The sequence below is a fragment of the Phocoena phocoena genome, chromosome 12, assembly GCF_963924675.1.
Source record: "Phocoena phocoena chromosome 12, mPhoPho1.1, whole genome shotgun sequence".
Classification (NCBI taxonomy): domain Eukaryota; kingdom Metazoa; phylum Chordata; class Mammalia; order Artiodactyla; family Phocoenidae; genus Phocoena; species Phocoena phocoena.
The window spans coordinates 20,489,086-20,513,618 of NC_089230.1; the positions used below are offsets into that span (position 1 = coordinate 20,489,086).

The window sequence follows — 24,533 nt, forward strand, 5'->3', positions numbered from 1 at the left end:
TCAATAAATATCTTTTGAATAAAATGCTGAATAAATTACGTTGCAGCCATAGCCTTCAACAGGGATGATTGGAGCCAGTAAATTTAAATTGGAGATGAAACCACTAGGTGAATTTGGAGTTGCTGTAGGTGTACAAGGTGGTGGAGTATATAATGAAATCAATTAGATGAAAAAGTGGGAATTTCTAGTTTTGAAGGCAAAAACAGGGAAGAATCTTGTGATTACATTGAACCTGGTATGATTACATTGGTAATAATTAAGAATCAAAGAGAAAAATGCCAAATTGCCCATACGTCTGCCTGTCGTAAAACATCTTTCATATATTATAGAGCACATATTAGTATTTTAGGTTTAGTTGCTTTAACAAAGAGGGGTTGTAGATTTTTCAAAGTACTAGTGTAAAAGTAGTCACATCTGTGACAAACTGTACAGTTTCAGCAACACAGCATCTTAAAGCCATCTGGGGTAGTGTAACATCATTGCTGGCTTTATTGTTGATAAATAAAGCTCTTGAAAAATAAATCTCCAAAGTTAAACATATGAAGTGTCTGCAATAGTGTCATAAACACTATCTGCTTTTAAAAATTAAGAGAAAAAGATCATTTCATAGATACAAGCTTCTTTGATGGGATGAATATCTATCTGAAAATATGATGATGAAAGAGTCTAATTGAAAAATGGTTGCGAGTATGTCTCTGTTGAACTTCAGTCCCTTGTAGTGCTGCCTCTACCAAAGGAAACTGAGAGTGACGGGCTCAGAATTGAATAGCAGATCAGGATCAAAACTGGAGAACCAGGAACACGCAAAGTGCAAGAGACAAATACTATCAAATATTGACTTTTAAGTGAAGGAATTTTGAATAGACTACACTTAGAAAAAACATCATTTGGAATAACGTATGCCTGCAAATTTAAATATTTGACTTGTTTTTAGAAATCTGCAACTTGATAGCTTTATTAAGGTATAATTACATACAATAAACTATACATATGTAAAATGTACAATTTGTTGAGTTTTGACATATGTTTATATTTGTGAAACCATTACTACAATCAAGAAAATCAATCAGTCTCCAAAAGTTTTCTCAGGACCCTTCTCCTCGCTCTTGTTCCTTCCCCTAGGGAAATTCATCTCTTTTTTAAAAAATGTTTTAAATTTTTAAAATTATGATAAAAAACGTAACATAAAATTACTATCTTATGGATATAACCAAGATTAGAGCAGAAATTAATGAAATTGAGAATAGAAAAAAATAGAAAAAGTCAATAAAGCTAAGGGTTGCTTTTTTTTTAAAGATCAGTAAAATTGAGAAACCCTTAGTTAAAGAAAAAAATAAGTAAAGTCAGAAATGATTTCAACCAATGCTACCGAAATAAAAAGGATTATGAAAGAATAGTATGAACAGCTGCCAACAAATTGGGTAACCTAGAAGAAATGGAAGAATTCCTAGAAACACACAACCTGCCAAAACTAAATCACAGAGAAAAGGAAAATCTGAACAGACAAATAACCAGTAAGGAGATTGAATCAGTAAACAAAAACCTCCCAACAGATCTCCCAGCTCTCTGATGTCAGGTCTAGAGCATCAGGAAAGACTAAAGATGGTAAGAAAAAAATAGAAGCCATGTTTCAAAAACCTGTATTACAGGTATTTCATCAGTTTAAGATGAGTCTCAAATAGCTAGCAGTTTGGTTCTCAAAAGATCTCTGAATTGTGTTCCCTTACTAGGGCAAGTGGGTCAGGACTCTGTCATGAGACAGGTGGAAAGGAAAAATCCAGCAACAGTATTTTCTCTAGCAGTAAATGAGATGTGGTGATCAGGGGAAAGTAAGGTATACCAAATGGGCAATGTCAGTCAAGACAACATGGCACAGAATATCTGTATTCTGGCCAGGTCACAGAGTCTTGGCATAATAGTATGTGAAAAAAGGGTCTCGAATTTATATGGAAGGGAAAGTAGATGCAAGTGAATGCACAAGTAAAAAATAATTCGAAGAGACAAGCAACAAACACTATAGCCAATAATATATCAAAAAATCTACAAACAGTACATTCTGGAGAGGGTGTGGAGAAAAGGGAACCCTCTTGCACTGTTGGTGGGAATGTAAATTGATACAGCCACTATGGAGAACAGTATGGAGGTCCCTTAAAAAACTAAAAATAGAACTCCCATACGACCCAGCAATCCCACTACTGGGCATATACCCTGAGAAAAGCATAATTCAAAAAGAGTCATGTACCAAAATGTTCATTGCAGCTCTATTTACAATAGCCAGGACATGGAAGCAACCTAAGTGTCCATCAACAGATGAATGGATAAAGAAGATGTGGCACATATATACAATGGAATATTACTCAGCCATAAAAAGAAATGAAATTGAGTTATTTGTAGTGAGGTGGATGGACCTAGAGTGTGTCATACAGAGTGAAGTAAGTCAGAAAGAGAAAAACAAATACCGTATGCTAACACATATATATGGAATCTAAAAAAAAAAAAAAAAGGTCATGAAGGACCTGGGGCAAGACTGGAATAAATACGCAGAGCTACTAGAGAATGGACTTGAGGATAGGGGGAGGGGGAAGGGTAAGCTGGGACAAAATGAGAGAGTGGCATGGACATATATACACTACCAAACGTAAAATAGATAGCTAGTGGGAAGCAGCCACATGGCACAGGGAGATCAGCTCGGTGCTTTGTGTCCACCTAGAGGGGTGGGATAGGGAGGGTGGGAGGGAGGGAGACCCAAGAGGGGAGAGATATGGGGACATATGTATATGTATAACTGATTCACTTTGTTATAAGGCAGAAACTAACACACCATTGTAAAGAAATTATACTCCAATAAAGATGTTAAAAAACTTTTTTTTAAAAAAAGAGAAGGCATAAAATGGATGATTCTTCTTTGGCCATTGTTTGGTACAGTCTGATTTCCAAATCATGTATATTCTTTATAGTTTCTAATGACAAGGAGATATATACAGAGAGAGATAGATGGATATATCTCTCCTAACAAAGAAAAGCTCAAGACCGGCTGATATTACTGAAGTCTACCAAACATTTAAAGAAGAATTAACTCTTATTCTTCTCAAACTCTTGCAAAAAGTTGAGCAGAAGGGAACACATCCAAATTCATTCTATGAGGATAGCATTACCCTGATACCAAAGCCAAATAAAGACACTATAAGAAAACTACAGACTAATATCCCTGATGACTATAATGCAAAAATCCTCAACAAAATGCTAGCAAACTAAATTCGACAGCACATTAAAAGGATTATACATCATGACCAAGCCAGATTTATTTCTGGAAGGCAAGTATGTTTCAACATATGAAAATCAATCAATGTAATAGACCAAATTCACAGACTGAAGGACAAAAAGCACATAATCATCTCAACTGATGCAGAAAAAGTATTTGACAAGATCTAACACACTTTCATGTAAAAACACTCAACCAAATAGGAACTGAAGGAAATTACCTTCATAATAAACCGCCAACATAATAAAGCCAATATACAAAAAGCCTATAGCTAATACCATACTCAATGGTGAAAGACTGAAAACTATTCCTCTAAGATCAAGAATAAGATAAGGATGCCCACTCTCACCACTTCTATTCAACATAGTATTGTCAGTACTACCCAGTGCAATCAAGCAAGAAAAAGAAGGAATAAAAGCCATCCAAGTTGGAAGAGAAAAAGTAAAATTAGCTGTTTGCAGATAACATGATCTTTTATGTAGAAGACCCTAAAGATTACACATACGCACACACACAAACCTGTTAGAACTAATAAATTCAGCAAAGTTGCAGGATATAAAATCAACTCACCAAAATCAGTTGCATTTCTATATACTAACAATTACCAACTGGAAAAGGAAATTAAGAAAACAATTGCATTTGCAATAACATCAAAAAGTACTTAGGAATATACTTAAGGAAATGAAATGCAAGTACACTGAAAACTATAGAACATTGTTGAAAGAAATTTAAAAAGAAACAAATAAATGGAAATACATTTCATGTTTGTGGATTGGAAGACTTAATAATGCTAAAATGTCCATACCACCCAAAGTGATCTACAGATTCAACGGAATCCCTATCAAAATCTCAATGGAAGTTTTTGCAGAAATAGAAAAAAGTCATCCTAAAATTCATATGGAATCACAAAGGACCCTGAATAGCCAAAATAATTTTGAAAAATAACAAAGTTGGAGGACTCACACTTACTGCCTTAAAAACATATTATGAAATGGTAATCAAAACAGTGTTGATAGGCCAATGAAATAGAATAGGGAGCCTGGAAATAAACCCTTGAGTATGTGCTCAAATGATCTTTGACAAGTGTGACAAGACCACTCAATGGTAAAAGGACAGTTTTTTCAACAAATAGTGCCAGGAAACCTGGATATTCACATAGAGATAATGAAGTTGGGCACTTAATTGGCTCATAATGGAATAAAGACCTAAACATAAGACTTAAAACTGCAAAACTCCTAGGAGAAAATATAGGGGGAAATTTTTCATGCATTAAATTTGGTAATCAGTTCTTGTATATGAAACCAAAAGCACAGGCAACAAAAGCAAAAAATAGACAAATGGGACTACATCAAACTTAAAGACATTTTTAATCAAAAGACATGATCAATAGAGTGAAAAGGCAACTTATGGGATGAAAGAAAATATTTGCAAATCTTATATCTAATAAGGTATTAATATCCTGAATATATAAAGAACTCCTACAATTCAACAACAACAAAAAAATCAGTTAACCCAATTTTAAAAATGGACAAAGGACTTGAACAGATATTTCTCCAAAGACAAATGACCAACAAGTGTATGAAAAAAGCTCAACATCACTAATCATCAAAGAAATGCAAATCAAAACCACAATGAGATAACCTCATATTCATTGAGAAGGCTACTGTGAAATAAAGAAAGAGAGAAAGAAAGACAAAAAGAAAGAAATGAACAAGTGCTGACAGCAATGTGGAGAAGTTGATGCATTGTTGGTGGGATTTTTTTTTTTTTTTTTTTTTTTTGCGGTACGCAAGCATGTGGGATCTTCCTGGACCGGGGCACGAACCCGTGTCCCCTGCCTCGGCAGGTGGACGCTCAATCACTGCGCCACCAGGGAAGCCCTGTTGGTGGGATTTTTAAATGGTGCAAGCACCTTGGAAAATAGTTTGGCAGCTCTTCATATTATTTTTGATTGCTACTTTAATTAATTAATTACCTTAAATTAATTACTAATTTAATTACTCATACAATTTTAATTTAAATAGCACTACTATATAATCCAGAAATCTTACTTCTGGATATATATCCAAAAAAATTGAAAGCATAGTCTAGGAGATGTTTGCACATCCATGTGCATAGCAGCACTATTCACAATAGCCAAAAGGTAGAAGCAACAAAAATGTCCATCAACAGATGAATGGACAAACAAAATGAATATACATACAATGGAATACTATGCCACCTTAAAAAGCAAGGAAATCTTGTCACATGCTACAACATGGATGAATCTTGAGGACATTAGGTTATGTGAAATTATCCAGTCACAAAAGGACAAATGCTGTATGATTTCACTTATATGAGGTATCTAAAGTAGTCAAATTCATAGAGACAGAAAGTAGAATAGTTGTTGCTAAGGGCTGGGGAGAAGGGGCAAAGGGGAGTCGTTTAATGGGTATAGATTTTCAGTTCGGCAAGATTAAAAGGTTCTGAAGATGTTTCACAACAATGTAAATATACTCAACACTAATGAACTGTATGCTAAAAAATAGTTAAGATGGTCAATTTATGATTTTTTACTACACACACACACAAATTCTATAAATAAATAAAACTGACCATACCAAGTGTTGATAAGAATGTAGAGGAACTGGAACTCTCATACACTGCTTGGGAATATCAAATGGTACAACCACGTTGGAAAACATTTTGTCAATTTCATAAAAACTAAGACTATATCTCCTCTTCCACTCTAGGAATTTACCCAAGAGAAATTAAAACATAAGTCCATACAAAGACTTGTATAAGAATGTTCCTAGTAGCTTTATTTGTAATAGTCAATAGTAACAACCCAAATATATATCAACAGTGAATAAACAAGTTGTGTATATTCATACAATGACATATTACTCACAGAGTAAGTATACTTTGTAGATATCGTTTATTGAGTTTTTATTATGTACCAAGAACTGTGTTAAATGCTTTAAACATGAAATCACAACTCTATGAGGTAGAAATAATTAGCCTTATTTTACAGATGATGAAACTGAGTTTGGAAAAGTTGGTAGCACAATATGCCAAAGCCAAAATTTGAACCTAGATATAGAGTAATGCCAAAGGTGGAATGCATAATCCCTACAGTGTATTTCTTGAACTCAACAGGAGCAATACACTGGTAATCTGACAGCAAACCGCTCAGTTGAAGAATTCCTTAGGGAAAAGGAAGCTCTGGATCTCTGGCTATTCACCAGTGTTTTTAACTGACATACAGCACAATGTTGAGAATGTGGACTGTAATGGTTTTTGTTTTTGTTTTAATAAATTTATTTATTTTTGGCTGTGCTGGGTCTTCATTGCTGCATGCGGGCTTTCTCTAGTTGCGACAAGCAGAGGCTACTGTTCATTGCAGTGTGCAGGCTTCTCATTGCGGTGGTGGCTTCTCTTGTTGTGAAGCACGGGCTCTAGGCACTCAGGCTCAGTAGTTGTGGCACACGGGCTTAGTTGCTCTGCCGCATGTGGGCTCTTCCCAGACCAGGGCTCGAACCTGTGTCTCCTGCATTGGCAGGTGGATTCTTAACCACTGAGCCACCAGGGAAGCCCTGTAATGGTTTTAAATGTAAACTCCCTAGGTGTGAATTCCCACAGTTATTATTCCCTAGTTGTGTGAGCTACTTAATCTCTCTGTTCCTTTATCTTTAGGATGGAGATAATAGAGTCTACTTCAGTCTCTGTAGTTAGAACAGTTCCTGGCAAGTAGAGTTTTACTTTTTTTACTTCTTAAATTTAACTTTGAATTCTTCCTATCTCTGTTAAGGAGATAAGCCACATTTTAAAAAACTTCATTCAATTTAATGTATCAAAATCTGTTCTGTGCAATGCCCTGAGCTAGGCATTGTTGGGGATCAAAGCTGAGTCAGATGACAGAATCTCTCGCCTCAGGAATTCTGTAGTCTATTAAGCAAAATGCCCTATTGGCCTAGTCAGTATTGTTAACATTTACATGCCCTGTGCTTTGTGATTGATTGGACTTTAAAAATTTGACTTTGCAACATTCTAACCTATTTTGCATTATGACGTACTGTGTATAGGCCATTTCGCATTTAGGGCTTCCTAAATTACCAGCAGCACTTCTTTCTTGATTAGCAATATTTCTTGATATTAATATTGTTACTGAATGCAAGTTTGTGTGCCTGACACACAGTGAGGCCAAACAAACTAAAACGTCGGAGTTTGGAGCAGAGAAAGGTTTACTGCAGGGCCAAGCAAGGAAAACAGGTGGTTTGTGCTCAGAAACCCTGAACTCCCCAGCGGTTTGGGGGAAGAAGTTTTATTTTTTTTATTTTTTAGATATTTACTTATTTATTTATTAGCTGCATTGGATCATAGCTGCAGCACCTGGGATCCTTCATTGTAGCACGTAGGCTCTTCGTTGTGGCATGCGGACTTCTCTCTAGTGGCACGCAGGCTTCTGTCTAGTTTTGGTGTGCAGGCTTGGTTGCCCTGTGGCACGTGAGATCTTAGTTCCCCAACCAGGGATCAAACCTGCATCCCCTGCATTGGAAGGCGGATTCTTAACCACTGGACCACCAGGGAAGTCCCCTTTGGGAGAGAAGTTTTTAATAAGCAAAATTTGGTGTGAGGGCTAAGAGTGTGTGACTTTCTTCTGATTGGTTGGTGGTGAGGTAACAGGGCTGTGTTCCAGGAATCTTGAGCTCAACCTGCAGTTACTGTCCTCTACCTGGGCAGGGGCTTTAGTTCATGTAGAAGAACTCGAAGATAATACTACGTATATCCCTTGAGGAGGAACCAGGACCCTGCTTTATCTGCACCGTTGTTCCTTGACAGCTCTTCTTTTGTTTCTGCATTACTTCTCCTCCCTATTTAGTAACTGTTTGAATCTGCTCTTTGGAACTTAGGGAAGGTCTAGGAGGATGAAGCTTTTTTCCTACTAACAAGAAATGAGGGACACGAAAAGGTTTATGCCCAGTTTAACTTACTAAGTTAAACCGATTTTGAAATAAAGGTTTAAGTATTTTAAGCATCGTCAAACATAACTGCTAGATATTGTAATGTTATACACAGAAATCAACACACCCCTTTAGTGAGGGGCAGAAGGAATCACAAGTTATCACAGCTTAAGGCAGACCAACTTTTTGGTGTTATGTAGGTGACCTCTTTTGCTTATGTGAAAACTCAATAACATTGGAGCTGGAGTGACTGTAGGACAGCTACATCTATTAGAGATCGAAGCTAGAAATAGGTTCAATTTTGGCACAGTGAAACTTGTCTAAATTGATAATTTGACCCCTCTGCAGTGTTGGCTTTGGGAAAGGACAAATAGGAGAACTACATCAGGTTCTCTAGGTTAGGGATCAGCATTAAAGCTATGAAGTAGAAACGTGTTATGGGTTGTGTTGACTGAAAAACCTTCACAACCTAAAAGTTGAGAATTATGTTTTATTCAGCAGGCATACTGAGGACTTAAGCCTGGCGGACACCCTCTCAGATAGCTCTAAGGGGCTGTTCGGAAGAGGTAAGGGAGGAATCAGGGTATATAGGAGTTTTTGCAAAAAGAAAAAAAAAAAGCGCACATAGTTGGAACATCAAAAGATTACTGTTAATTAAAGAAAAAACAGACATCTCAAGTTAATGAATTTAGCACTTTTCTATGTATGGGAAGATGCGAGAGTCTGGGCTCATTGAAATCGTTCCTTTGATGTGCACCTTATCTATCTAGGGCCAGTGTCCAGTTTTCTTCATCCCGAATCCCTCAGTGTGCACTGCAGAGGAGTGGCTGCAGTGGCTGATGCCTTGATGACAAGGCAGGCAGTGACACTTTGTCCACAGTTGAACTGTATCCCCTAAAAGTTCATATGTGAAGTCTTAACCCATAGTAGCTCAGAATGTGACCTTATTTGGAAATGGGATTTTTACATACATAATTAGTTAAGTTAAGGTGAGGTCAGTAGGATGGGCTCCTAATCCAATGTGACTGGTGTCCTCATAAAAAGGGAGAAAAAAAAAAAGGGAAATTTGGGCACAGAGATTCACACACAGGAGAACACCATGGAAAAGCAGAGTTATGCTGCCTTAAACCAAGGAACTACCAGAAACCAGGAGGGAGACCCAGAACAATACTTCCCGGCACCTTCAGAAGGAAGGTCCTGCTGACACCTTGATCTCAGACTTTTAGCCTGTAGGGCTGTGAGACAATAAATTTCTCTTGTTCACCCTGAGAATGAGAGAAAATACTTGCAAATGAAGCAACTGACAGAGGATTAATCTCCAAAATATACAAGCAGCTCATGCAGCTCAATATCAAAAAAAAAACAACCCAATCAAAAAATGGGCGGGAGACCTAAATAGACATTTCTCCAAAGAAGATACACAAACACATGAAAGGATGCTCAACATCACTAATCATTAGAGAAAGGCAAATCAAAACTACAATGAGGTATCACCTCACACCAGTCAGAACGGCCATCATCAAAAAATCTACAAACAGTAAATGCTGCAGAGGGTGTGGAGAAAAGGGAACCCTCTTGCACTGTTGGTGGGAATGTAAATTGATACAGCCACTATGGAGAACAGTATGGAGGTTCCTTAAGAAACTAAAACTAGAACTCCCATACGACCCAGCAATCCCAATACTGGGCATATACCCTGAGAAAACCATAATTCAAAAAGAGTCATGTACCACAATGTTTATTGCAGTTCTATTTACAATAGCCAGGACATGGAAGCAACCTAAGTGTCCATCGACAGGTGAATGGATAAAGAAGATGTGGCACATATACACAATGGAATATTACTCAGCCATAAAAAGAAACGAAATTGAGTTATTTGTCGTGAGGTGGATGGACCCAGAGTCTGTCATACAGAGTGAAGTAAGTCAGAAAGAGAAAGACAAATACCATGTGCTAACACATATATATGGAATCTAAAAAAAAAAATGGTTATGAAGAACCTAGGGGCAGGACAGGAATAAAGACGCAGACATAGAGAATGGACTTGAGGACACGGGGAGGGGGAAGGGTAAGCTGGAACGAAGTGAGAGAGTGGCATGGACATATATACACTACCAAATGTAAACTAGATAGCTAGTGGGAAGCAGCTGCATGGCACAGGGAGATCAGCTTGGTGCTTTGTGTCCACCTAGAGGGGAGGGATAGGGAGGGTGGGAGGGAGATGCAAGAGGGAGGAGATATGGAGATATATGTATATGTAAAGCTGATTCACTTTGTTATAAAGCAGAAACTAACACACCATTGTAAAGCAATTATACTCCAATAAAGATGTTAAAAAAAATTTCTCTTGTTCAAGCCACTCAAAATGTGCACTTTGTTATAGCACCTTAGCAAACTAATACAAGATGGGAAGGGAATTCTGTTCTCTTTTAATTTTTTTTCTCTTTAGTGTTACACTAATGTTAGGGCTTTTCTGCAACTTGAATTTTTTTTAAATTTAAAGATACAGGGAGGGACTTCCCTGGTGGTCCAGTGGTAAAGAATCCACCTTACAATGCAGGGGACGCAGGTTCAATCCCTTAGTTCCCTTAGTCAGGGAAATAAGACCCCACATGCTGCGGGGCAACTAAGCCTGCATGCCACAACTACCGAGCTCGCATTCCTCAGCTAGAGCCCACGTGCCGCAAAGTACAGAGCCCATGCACCCTGGAGCCTGCACACCACAACTAGAGAGAGAAAAGCCGCACGCCACAACTAGAGAGAAGCCCACGCACCACAACCAAGAGCCCATGTGCCTCAATGAAAGATCCCACATGCCTCAACAAAGATCCTGCATACCACAAGTAAGACCTAAAGCAGCCAAAAATAAATAAAATAAATAAATAAATAATAAATCTTTTAAAATAAATAAATAAAGATACAGGGAATTCCCTGGCTGTCCAGTGGTTAGGACTTCATGTTCTCACTGCTGAGGGCCCCAACTTATATCCCTGGTCAGGGAACTAAGATTCCACAAGCCATGAGGCACAGCAAAAAAAAAAGATACAGAGATAAAATAGTCATTTCCTTCATGGTGCTTAAGATTTGCTACAGGAGATAAAACAGACCAACTGGGAGGGCATACTTTGAATCTCACCTCTGTCGCTTATTTGTTGTGTGACTTTGGGCAAATTACTTAGCTTCTCCAAGTCTCAGTTTCTTTACCTGTAATATGGAAATAACAAGATCACCTGCCAGTGTTGTTGAGTAATTTGAGATAATGTATGCAATCTAATAAAGCACCCTCAGAAATACAGCTATTATTATCTCAAAACAACTACAATTTAAGGCAGAATATGAAGACAAGATCAGAAGTATAATTGGTGCTTTAGGAGCTCAGAGGGGTGAGGTATCACATATGGCTGGGGGAACCTGGATGAAGGCAGTGGCATTTAGATTGCTCTTTAATTAATTGGCAGATGGGATTAGTGAGATGACACTCATGGTGAAAAAAACAGCATGAACAAAGGCAATGTGTCTGCAAAAAACAGGTACATTCAGCAAGCAGTGAGGTGTAGGCTGGAGGGTTCAATAAGAATATTAGCTTAACTGTCTTCTTTAGAGAACACCCCTGACAACTTTGGCTTAAATGGTTTCCCACCTCTGCCCCATACCTCTGCATCTCATCACCCTATTTACTTCCTTCTTAGCGTGTATCACAAATTGTAATTATGTTTATTTATCTGTTTACTTGTCTATTATCTGTAAGGGTAGAGTCTGTCTCTCTTATTCAGATATAAATCCCAAGGACATGTTAAACAAATATTTGTTGGGAAGAAGGAAGGGAGAGAAAGAGAGAGATTGAAAGGAAAGAAGGGTGGGAGGAAAATGAATGAATGGAGAGTAGAGGAGTATCAGTAGGTCAGGTCAAGAAGTAGTTTGGAACCAGAGCATGAAGAAGTTCTTGAAACAGGGGACTAAAGTCCCAAAGCAGACCTCTGAATCACTGTTCCCAGGGAAAATTTTGGTATTTTGTCTATACAACAGCCACTTCTGATGAGCCTTAACTTCAGGCCAATATGGGAAATACTATACACCAATGGTTCTCAAACTATGGTGCCTAGACCAGCAGCATCAGCGTCATCTAGGAATTTGTTAGAAAGACAATTTCTCAGTCCCTACTCCAGACCTACTGACTCAGAATCTGCATTTTACCAAGGTCCTCAGATGATTGAAAAGCACTGAGAATCAAAATCCTGTCCCTTGCTGTAACATCCAGTCTTAATCCATTTGGGCTACTACAACAAAAATACCATGAACTGGGTGGCTTAAACAGCAAGCATTTATTTCTTACAGTTCTGGAGGCTGGAAAGTCTAAGATCACGGTGCCAGCAAATTTGATGTCTGGTTTATAAACAGTTGTCTTTTGGCTGTGTCTTCACAGGGCAGAAGGGGAAGGGAGTTCTCTGGGGTCTTTGTTATAAGGGCACTAATCCCATTCATAAGGGCTCCACCCTCATGACCTAATTAACTCCCAATGACCCCACCTCCAAATACCATCACACTGGGGATTAGGTTTCAACGTATGAATTTGGGGGGACATAAAACATTCAGTCTCTAGGTGTCCATTTATTGCTTTGCATCTTCCAGGCCTGAGAAGAGAATTGGGCTAAATGTACTTTGAAGTAGTGGGACTCTTATTGCAGAAATCAGAGGTATAAATATTCCCACTCTATTAGGTGCCTGTAGATAGATCTCAGCCTCAATCATAAGAGTTCCTTAAAACTGCAATACACAAGTAGTCTTTTAAACAGCAGTTATTCCGGGACATTCCAGTCTGAAGCCAAAAATGATCTCCCACCCAAGAAAGGAACTCAAAAGAAAAATACCAGTGACAGTAAACCACCACAATTAGAAAAAAAAAAAGACAATGCAAAAACAAAACAAAACAAAACCCCACACAAATATACTCAGAGAAATAATCTGTCCATTTAGGAAAATGCTGAAGTCTGTTTGTGGGGAAATATTTAGGATAAAGACAGGGGACTAAAGGAGTAGAAACAGACCAAAATCCTTTAGTGAATCATGGAATCTGTAAACTGGTATCAGATGTTCGCCAGTCATAGAGCCACAGGGAGCCTTAGCAACATTTCTAATTCTTCCAAATAAGGTAACCCCAGCCAAAAGCTATGCTCTTAAAGACAGAGATTTCCTCTTACCTGCTCATCTACTTGGTTTAGAATGAACCAATTGTTTTCAGAACTATAGTGCATTTATACATGTAAGATTAGAAGGATTGTAAAAAAGGTTTCTTTACACACTCACACCACATTTTTACTGAGTCAGACTTTCCAAGGTATCAGTTGGAGAAAAGGATTTATAATCCTATTTATAGCCCAAGAAGAGAAGCTGTCTGTGGTTTCATTTGGTGGTTAGGGAGTAAGGAGGATTTGTTTTCCCATTGTAACATAGCAACTTGATTTCACTGCTGCTCCTCTGTCATATGTACAAAGGGAGATGCCAAATCCTCCAAGAGAGAATATTCCAGAAGGTGCAGAGATGGGCTGTAGTCGGCCTATGAGTTCACAGACATACATACAAAAAGTAACTACTTCAAGCTGAAGGTTTGAATTCCAGAAACTTAGAGAGTGAGTTGTATAGAATTATAGGCTTCTAGCAAAAACTCTTAATAGAATGTTAACTGGAAGAAGTAGTTGTGTGTCAATATATCCATCTTCTCTGCCCCAGGTGGGCTGGGAGTGGGGTGCTGCCTGGGCTGGAGTCTGCTCCCTTGGGCCCATTGTCTCTGCCAAGTGATAAGCAGCCACCTTCGTCTACCCCAGTGTGCCACACAGTAGCATTCTCTGTGTGTGACAAGTTGTAAAAAGATTGGAAAACACTGGTATGAATTACACCCACGCCGTAGGCTTTCCAAACGTGTGAATAGATTCATGATTTTAAGTGGCACACAGGTATGACATTAAAAACACTGAATTGCTTAGTGAGAAAAAAAATTTCCCATTCAATTTTCTTTCAATCCTTCTAACAGGAGGAAGAGAAATGATCAGTTGGGTGTTACCATATCTCCAACCAATTAATTTTCCTTTTAACAAACAGAGACCAGATCACAGGCACAGAGCTTTTTTCTTTTGTAGTGATTTAAAGTTTCATTTAAAAATAAACGTATTTAGGGCTTCCCTGGTGGCGCAGTGGTTGAGAGTCCGCCTGCCGATGCAGGGGACACGGGTTCGTGCCCCGGTGCGGGAAGATCCCGCATGCCGCGGAGCGGGTGGGCCCGTGAGCCATGGCCGCTGAGCCTGCGCGTCCAGAGCCTGTGCTCCGCAACGGGAGAGGCCGCAACAGTGAGAGGCCATCGTACCGCAAAAAAATAAATGTATTTAGACAAAAAAGGAGTTGATGCAAAGAAAACATTGAGCAAAAAATGGTACAAATTGCACCTTCCCACATGGCAAAATTGTGAAGACTATATTCAAATGACTGAAGTTCAGAAAACGCCATCTATTGAATTTACTCCACAATATCTCTGATAAGTGATTTAAAATGCTTCTAGACTTAGCAAGCATGTTATCAACACAATTTATTTAATTTTCAGACACATTAAATTGTTAACACCTTGCATTGAAATTTGTTTCCCAGGTTCTTCTTATCATGAATTCTAATTAAATATTTGAAGATATTTCTCTTTCGTTAGTATCCTCTCCTGTACTTTTAACATCCTTCTTTTCCTGGGACACATACACACCAGGCCATCTTTCCTCAAGCCAAACTCTCTTCGATTTCTCCCCCTTTGACGTAGTTCCGGTCACACTCACCCCCCTGGCAATTCTTCTCTGGGCTTAGTCTAATTTATCAGTGTCTCTCTTAAAATGAATTAGTAAGAACTATTTTGGTTGCATATGGCAGAAAACCCAGTTTAACCTATAGCTTAGGCAAAAAGGAGATTTTACTGGTTCACATAATTTAAAACTCCAGAATAAGTTTCATTAAAGACATGGTTTGAGGGCTTCCCTGGTGGCGCAGTGGTTGGGAGTCCGCCTGCCGATGCAGGGGACACGGGTTCGTGCCCCGGTCCGGGGGCATCCCGCGTGCCGCGGAGCGGCTGGGCTCGTGGGCCATGGCCGCTGAGCCTGCGCGTCCGGAGCCTGTGCTCCGCAACGGGAGGGGCCACAGCAGTGAGAGGCCTATGTACCGCAAAACAAAAAAAAAAGACATGGTTTGAAACAGAGGCTCATAGAAGATCCCCAGAATAAGGATTCACTGCTTCTCTCATCTCCCAGCTCCATTTCTCGAAGAAAGAAATTCAATCAGGCTTTTCCCTCAGGATAGCAAGACGGTTAAAGAGTTCCAGTCTTACCTTCTTACAATCTCACGTCTAGTAGAGAAGAGTGGGAATCTTTCAGGAATTCCAGAAAAAGTCTCATTGCATATTAGTAGCTATGAATGTGTCGAATGCTTTCCCTTGAGCTAACCCCTGTCACCAAAAGAACACAATATGCTGATTGGTCATGAGTTAGGAAAAAAGACATCTTTATTGGAAATGCATGGCCTTAGGTGGGGAAACAGTTGGTGTCCCAGAGGGAAAGCAAGCTGTGTTTACTAGAAGAGCTTGTGATGTCCAGATATGAACTCAGTTCCCTGGGTGAGGTAAGACCAGAGAATACAGCAGGACTATCACCTCCTTTATAATGAACTTTATATATCAATATAGGAGTGATTGAGAGCATGTTCTCCATTCTGAAACTATACCAGGGGTTGTTATTTTCCAGTCCTCTCTCTATGTTGGTAACTCATGCATGATGTGAGAAACAGAAAGCATTACATCGATGTAAGACAGTGTTCTTTGGTTTCCAGACCAAAGTATATGATTAAGATGAGCTGGTGGGGCTTCCCTGGTGGCGCAGTGGTTGAGAGTCCGCCTGCCGATGCAGGGGACACGGGTTTGTGCCCCGGTCCTGGAAGATCCCGCATGCCGCGGAGCGGCTGGGCCCGTGAGCCATGGCCGCTGAGCCTGCGCGTCCGGAGCCTCTGCTCCGCAATGGGAGAGGCCACAGCAGGGAGAGGCCCGCGTACCGCAAAAAAAAAAAAAAACTGGGATGTGTAAAGTGCAGAGCCCAAGATGTAAGAACAATTGCATGGCACCTCCCAACGCAAACTCATCTGCTCTGTGCTATGTTGTTGGAATCACGGTATGTCCAACCATCTGTCTCTCAGAGTTTTCAAAAGATGACTAAATGTTTACCCTTAGCCCTCTTTGATTCTAAACCAGAAGCTGCTACTAAAAGGACTCCTTGAAACCAGGGAAATCATGCTCATTCTCCACACTCCCTATAGGGCCTGGCATTGCTCTCAGAATACAGTAGGAATGCAGTGCATGTTTGTGAAGCACAACTAAGATGAGCTGGTGAAAAAAAGAAGGAAGAAGAGGAGGAGGAGGAAGAGGAAAAGAGGGAGAAGGAGAAGAAAAGAAAAAGGGGGTCCTAGTATTGGATACCCTGATAGCAACCGGGTATGGGAACTGATAGCAAGAAAGGAAATAGAAAAAACATACCAAGTGGTGACTACTGTTCAAAAAGCAGAGTAGAACTGCCAAAAATAAAAACAAAGTTACCAGTTTCAAAACTCCATATAGAACTACAGCAATCAAGACAGTGTGGTATTGATATTCAAGAAAAAAAACATATAAATCAATAGAACAGCATTTGTAGCTCAGAAGCATTTACGATCATTAGATTTTTGAAAAGGGGGCCAAGACAATTCAATGTGACTTGTCTTTTCAACAAGTGATATTAGAATAATTAAATACCCACATGCACAGAGATGAATTTAGATCCTTATCTCATATTATACTCCAGAAAAATTCAAAATAGATCGTAGAGCAAGGTATAAATCATGCTAAATTAGACTTCATTAAAATTAAAACATTTTGTGCTTCAAAGGACACCATCAAGAAAATGAAAAGATAAGTTGTAGAAAAAGAAAAAAATTTACAAATTATATGTCTGATTAATTACTAGTGTCTAGAATATATAAAGAATTCTTTCAAATCAATAATAAGAAAACAACTGGATTTTAGAAATAGACAAAAGGCTTGATGCACATGTCACCAAAGACTATATACAAGTGGCTAATAAGCACATGAAATCATGTCCAACATCACTAGTTATTAGGAAAATGCAAGTTAAAACTGTAATGAGATACTGCTTCACACCCACTAGAATAACTACAACCAAAAAATCAGGCAGTACCAAGTGTTGGCAATGATATGAAAAAACTGGAAACTTCATACATGGCTGGCCAGAATTTAAAACGGTGCAACCACTTTAGAAAAGAGCTTGACAGTTTCTTAAAATGTTAAACATACATTTACCACATAGTGCAGCAATTTCACTTCTAGGTATCTACCCAAGAGGATTGAAAACATTAAGTCCACATCAAGACTCACATATAAATCTTCACAGCATCATTATTTATAATAGCCAAAAAGTGGAAACAATCCAAACTTCTATCAAGTAGTGAATGGTTAAATAAGATGTGCTATAAACATAATGGAAGACAATTCTGCAGTAAAAAAAGGAACAGGACATGCGACAACATGGACGAACCTCAAAAATATTACGCTAAGTGGAAGAGGCCCGTAACAAAAGATCAAATATTATATGACCCATTTCTATGAAATGTCCAGGTAGGCAAATCTATAGACAGAAGTGGATTAGTGGTTGCTGGAGCTGGAGGTATGAATGGGGATCCAGCAATTGGGCATGAGGGATCAATTTGAGCAGATGGAAATCTTCTAAAATTGGATCGTGATGGTGGTTGCACAGCTCCATCTATTTACTAACAATCATTGAACTGTACACTTAAAATGAGTGAATTTTATACGTAAATTTTATATCAATAGAGCTGTTTTTTTTTTAAAAAAAGAATACACACAGTAATGCAGAAACAAACTTTGTAAGTAAAAAATATGTTTCTACCAGATGGTGGAATTATGAGTTATTTTTATATATTTCTGAATTTTCCAATGAAAAGTGCATTTTTAAATCAGAAGAAAACAATAAAGATAATTTTAAAAAATTATCCTCTGAGAGTCAAAATAAAATCACTACATGATGGACCAGAGGAGAGTTAGGTAAAGTCACCTTGATAAAGAGACAGAGTGGCTCTCAGGCCCGCAAGATTTGACAGTAACCTGACTAAAGTTAACAACACATTTAAAGAAAGAAGAATCAATCAGCAGAGAACACTGATCAATAAAGAAAGCAAAGAAAAGGGACAGTCATAGAGGCAAGTATTGCAGGGCCTTACCTGTGCCACGCAGAGAGCCTGAAGGCTGGTCACAGAGCAGGTGTGCACAGCCCCATGGTAGAGATGGATGCCGTACATCTCATAGAGCTTTGGGCCACGAGGCACTCTAAATACACTGCATGCTCACCATAAAATGTTTTTCTAACCTTTTTTTCCCAAGCAGCTTTACGTATAGAGAAATCCTAGTCATATTGTTGTATTAGGAATTAACACGTATTCTGGTTTATGTACTTCAGACACCTGATGTTTACACAGTGTGAGTTGGCTTGTCCAAGTTGGATCAACTCTACAGTGGTGGCAGGATGGAAATTATGCATCTGGACAGCTAAGAGAGACTGTGGAATGTGATAAATGCATTAAGGTAAATGTCTCCCTGTGAGACCACTTGGAAGCCAGCCAGTCAGTTCACCTTTCTCAGTGACAACCCAACCTTGACAAGAGCTTCTCATTCAGACTTCAAATATCAAGAAATCCAAGACACCAAGACATATTGAAATGATCATATGCTCAGCATACTTTTTTTTTCTGGCCACGTGGCGCGACATGCAGGATCTTTGATCCCTGAAGCATACTTTTTTAAGAAGCCACTTACGGGAAGGATTTTAATTATTTAAATCGTGTACTTACTGACTCTCGATCCATTCAGCCATAGCAATGATAACTCCAGCACGTGCTAGTTCAATTCCACCCTAGTCATAAAATGAGTCCTGTTTAAATGGAGAGCTTTCTTCCAATAACTTCTGGTGGTGGTGATGTTGGAAAGAGCCTGTGGTTTTGTACCCTCTGCCTCTGGGGACGATGGAGCTCATTTTTTTGAGCACTAAGCTACAACATACGGGCATTTTGCAACACTGACCTTTTGTCCTGGTTCATAATATCTACTCTCATTCCCATAAGGGACTTTAAGGCCAAGCCCTTGTATCTCATTCCTGCCTGCCCTCTACCTCCTTCCATACTCACACTCTCATCCTAGTTGGACCCTGATAGTGCCCCTGCCTTGACCTGGATGGATGATTTGATTCTGGCACTCAATGTTCTGAACCACCATTTCCTGGAAGAGTGGTTCTCAGTGTGGCTGCTGCCATACTACAGTTCAATTCTGATGTTAAGCACCTACAGTTAGCATGAGACTCTGTAGGTTTAAGGGAAGTCCCCAACAAGACTGCCTTTACTTCAGGCACCAGCTGCAAGTCTGGGGGTCTCCAGGCTACCTGCCCTTCTGATCAACTGGTTGCATATTTCAGGAGTTTCTACTACCCCTTCAGGTTGGATAATTTGCTAGAATGACTTAGAGAAGTCAGGAAAGTGCTATACTTATGATTACAGTTTTATTGTAAAGGATACAAATCCTTTGTATCCAAAGACCAGCCAAATGAAGAATACATAGGGAGAGATCTGGGAGGGTCTACATGCCTTCTTGCCATGGAATCAGGACATGTCCCCCTCCCAGCACATCAGTGTATTCACCGACCAGGAAGCTCCCCCAAGCCTCAGTGTCCAGAGTTTAATTGAGGTTTCATTATACAGGCATAATTGATTGAATCACTGGCCACATGACTGAACTCAACTTTCTCCTTCCTGGAGGTTGAAAGCGTGTACTAATATCATTGTGCCTCAAAGACTCAACTCTCTGACCCCATGGTTGGTCTTTTGGGCCTGAGCAGCCCCCATTCTGAGTCATCTCCTGAGTATGAACAGAGATGTGGGGTCTTCTCTGGCGGTCCAGTGATTAAGACTCTCCATTTCCACTTTAGGGGGCATGGGTTCGATCCCTGGTTGGGGAACTAAGGTCCCGCATGCCACGCGGTACAGCCAAAAAATAAATAAATAAATAAAACCCAACCGCTTCTTAAAAAACAAAAGCAAACAACAAAAAAAACCCATAGGTGTGATCCAAGGGCCCACCATGAATAACAAAGACACTCCTGTCACTGGGGGAATTCCAAGAATTTAGAGTGTCCCCTCCAGGAACTAGGGACAGATGCCAGTCAAATTCTTTACTATACAACAGTTGCATATTGCAATTGCCTAATAACCTTTTTGAAAATTGTCCATTCCTGGATCCCACCAAGAGATTCTCATTTAATTGGTCTGGGGAATAACCTGGATATAAGCATTTAAAAGATCTCTGCCAGACGATTCTATCACATCCTACAAGTTGTGCTAATGGCCCTGCTTTATCCCCTTAGTTTGAACTTCTAGGACATGTATGCTCCTCCAAATTAGACTGGAATTGCTGGTTTGTTTAATGGAGCTCCCAACATGCCACTTGGCTGGGACCAGACCTAGGATCTAGCTCAGGTCTGGAGTCTCCGTGTTACACAACTCTAAGTGGCCTCATTCATTTCATAGCCTATGTGAATTGTGCCCTGGATTTATGCAGTGTACACACTACACAGGGTGGCCGTGTCTTGATCTAGTCACCACACATCAAGTTTTCATCAAAATTTGCCAAATGACCAACTTAGCAGGTTTATTGATTTTCAAATGTAAAACTGTCTAAAATAAATCAGAATTTATCCAAAACAAACTTGTATGTTAAGAAAAAAGTAAGAGGACTTCCCTGGTAGCGCAGTGGTTGAGAATCTGCCTGCCAATGCAGGGGACACGGGTTTGAGCCCTGGTCTGGGAGGATCCCACATGCCGCGGAGCAACCAGGCCCGTGAGCCACAATCACTGAGCCTGCACGTCTGGAGCCTGTGCTCCGCAACAATAGAGGCCGCGATAGTGAGGGGCCCGCACACCGCGATGAAGAGTGGCCCCCGCTTGCCACAACTAGAGAAAGCCCTCGCACAGAAACGAAGACGCAACACAGCAAAAATAAATTAATTAATTTAGAAAAAAAGAAAAATGTAAGAGCTGAAAGATTCCCATATGAAATGCTGACATTTTGCTAAATTGAACATTCTGTAAAAGAAAATAGTGAATTTTGTAAATTCATATAAATTTGACATGTTAGTCTACAAATCAGCTTTTAAAAAACTGACCTTCAATGAATTGGAATCTGCATATTATTTTCTTGGCTTCCGCTATGATTAGCTTTCATCATCTAAAAAATTTGCTTATATGAAAATGGGTTAAACCCATTTTCCACCAAGATTTCTTTGGGCAGCATGTGATTAAGAGATTACATTTTTAAAGTGTTTAAAATAAAAAGGCAAGAGTAGGGAAAAGGAAAACATGAACCACTTCTGACCCACCACGGTTTTTCCCAAAGGCCTGGAAAGTACTCTTCAGCAATGAACCAAGAAATTTTTGCAGCAGAAAATTATATTTTTTTAAGCAGCACTTGGCAACTGTGTTGGGATAAGAGGTTGTATTTGACATTAAGGCCCTGACACTGGTACATTTCCTGAAGAAAACAGTGATCACCTTTATGCATGTTATCCTTACAAAGCCAGTTCAAGGTACTTACGTGGGCCATTTTTCTGACCATCCATCTAAAGAAAAAATTGTCCAGAAAACTTCTCTTTCTGCCTCAGACTGGAATAGGAAATAATTTTTAATAAACTTCTTTTTCTGCCACCAGGAAGGGAAGGGGATCCAAGTTGGTGATTATGATTGCATTTTAAGTTACCTAAGAAAATTGCTAGTGAGAAAAAAAATTGCCTTCTAAAAACTAAACAAAGCAACCAAAGAAAAACTTCCCTAGTCCTGGTTTTGAAAGCTCATCCTGAATTCTAGACCTCTAGTTTTCTGTTTATTTCTGAGTTTTTGATGAATTTACCAGCCCTAACAGCTGACACTGTAGGACTCAATAAAAATCCTAATAAATAAGTAGCTGTGGTCGGTAGTCTTTGAAAAATAAGTAAAACTTCCCAACTTGTTCCACAAACCTCAATTATCTCAGACTATTAGAGCATCTGGAACTAGGGAGCCAAAAGTTAAGGGTTCAGAGCAGTCGGGTTCCAGAGTTTCATTTGGGTGGGCTAAAGGTGCATATTAGTTTGGCTTTTCCACCTTCTGCTCCTTTTCAAGAGAATAAATAATTACAGTGATTTATCTTTGAAATGCGCAGCTTGGAGTTGGATGTGGAGAAGTCACATATGGTGTCAGCACTTCAGCCCGAAGCAAATAAAATGGTGAAATCTATTTAGCACACGATAAGGCTAGGCACTGAGAAAGAGAGATAAAAAGAAGCTGGCTCTACATGATTAGAGAACTTTACAGAATACCAAGCTTTTGCAAAAAGAAAATAATTATAAAAAATACAAACAGTGGGAAAAAAGACAGAAAGTCTTCCAAGTTCCAAATTTCCATCCTAATTCTAGCTCCCAAAAGGCCAGTCAGTTTCTCAGGCTCTCGGCCTGGCTTCTTCTCTTCCAGGTTTCAGCCTCCCTCCCTGTGGTAATTGCCCGATTTTGGATACAGCGGAGCAGTTGCTCAGATCTCTAATGCCTTTCAAGGCTGATGGGAAGATTCAACCTAGTGGTGGCCCTTAGTGCTTCCCTGCCTTTTCCAGAAGCCCCAACCAGGCACTTTGGCAGCACTAAGTGGGGGGGCAGCACCCCCATGGGGGGGGCAGCACCCCCATTTTATGGTGCCTGCCATAAAAAAGATCTGCCCTCCAGAAAAGCTGCTTTCCAGTTCTCTTTTTCCTCCAACAAAGGTTGAGTCTGCACACAAATTTTAATTTGCTTTCAAGTACTTGAAAAGTCCAATAAATCAAGCAACTGACTGGGACTTCCCTAGTGGTCCAGCGGTTAAGACTCCATGCTCCCAATGCAGGGGACCCAGGTTCCATCCCTGGTCAGGGAACTAGATAGATCCCACATGCTGCAACTGAAGATCCCACGTGCCGCAACTAAGACCTGGCACAGCCAAGTAAATAAATATTTTTTTTAAAAAATCAAACAACTGATTTTGCCATTGAGCACAATAGTTTGTGTGTTGGATGTAGCCTTGGATATGTCTATGCACAGAATCTCATCCCCCTCCTGCCTGAACCTCTCTCCACCCCCATTCCTGCCACCTGAAACTGCTCTTTCCATCAGTCCTCACTGATGCCCCGCTAGTTGCTACATCCAAGTAACCATCTATCCATTCATATCTTATTTCCCAGATCACAAGAAGCTGACACTGTTCACCAGTTAATCAACAAAAGACATGGATAATGTCCTTTCTGTTTTGTTTTTCCTTCAGAATCTCTGACCACTTCTTCACGGTCTTCATTGTAGTGTTCCCTTTCTCTACCCATTACTTAAATGTGAACTTTCTGCAGAACTTCATCAGAGACCCTCTTTTCACTTATCTCTTTATTCTTGAATAATTGGATTCAGCCCTTTGCTTTCATTGTCACCTATATGTTGATGACTCTCATCTAATATCTCTAGCCTGCCTCTCTCCTGAGTTCTGATCTCATATGTCTGAGGGTCCTTGGGGAGGCAGAGAATGGGAGGATCCAGAGAGGAGGGACACATTAATGGGACCAGAGCTTTCACTTTCAGAGACTCTTCTACTCCTTTAGTGTCCTAAAGAAACTTAAAATATGCAAAGGATGCCGTCTGCTTTGCCTGGCACCTTAATATTAGCATATCGTAATTTTACTTAGAAGTAAAAAAAAAATTAAGCATGTATTTCTCTTCTAAGTCAATACTCAGGTAGACAAGTTGAAAATTTAACAATTCCTTTAGACTGTATGTCATTATTTCAGAACAGGATTAAGAGGAGATGTGATAAAAAGAAAAAGCTAGAGTGTTATTATGGGGAGATGGTCAGTGACGTCTTTCTTATATTTCTTATACTAATTTGTACTAATACCAGGTAGGACTAGCATTGGCTACAGATGAAAGAAACCTTCTCCAAATAACAGCTTATTTCAGTCTTCATGGACGTCTGAAGGTTCGTAGTCCAGAGTTGGGATGGAGACTCTACTAAGGCTTCAGGAAAAAAGCTCTAGCTGACTTCTCTTCCAATCCTGGGCTGTGGCCTCCATCTTCATGGTCCAATATGATGGTTGAAGCATCAAATTAATGTTCCCAGGAGCAGGCAAAGGGCATGCTTACACAATCTTTTAAGTATGT

At 39.6% G+C, this 24,533-nt stretch overlaps 1 pseudogene; it reads left to right on the forward strand.

Annotated features, from left to right (window-relative positions):
* Nucleotides 1-1,625: 1,625 nt before the first annotated feature.
* On the forward strand, nucleotides 1,626-22,952 carry LOC136131830 (single-stranded DNA-binding protein, mitochondrial pseudogene; annotated as a pseudogene).
* Nucleotides 22,953-24,533: the final 1,581 nt, after the last annotated feature.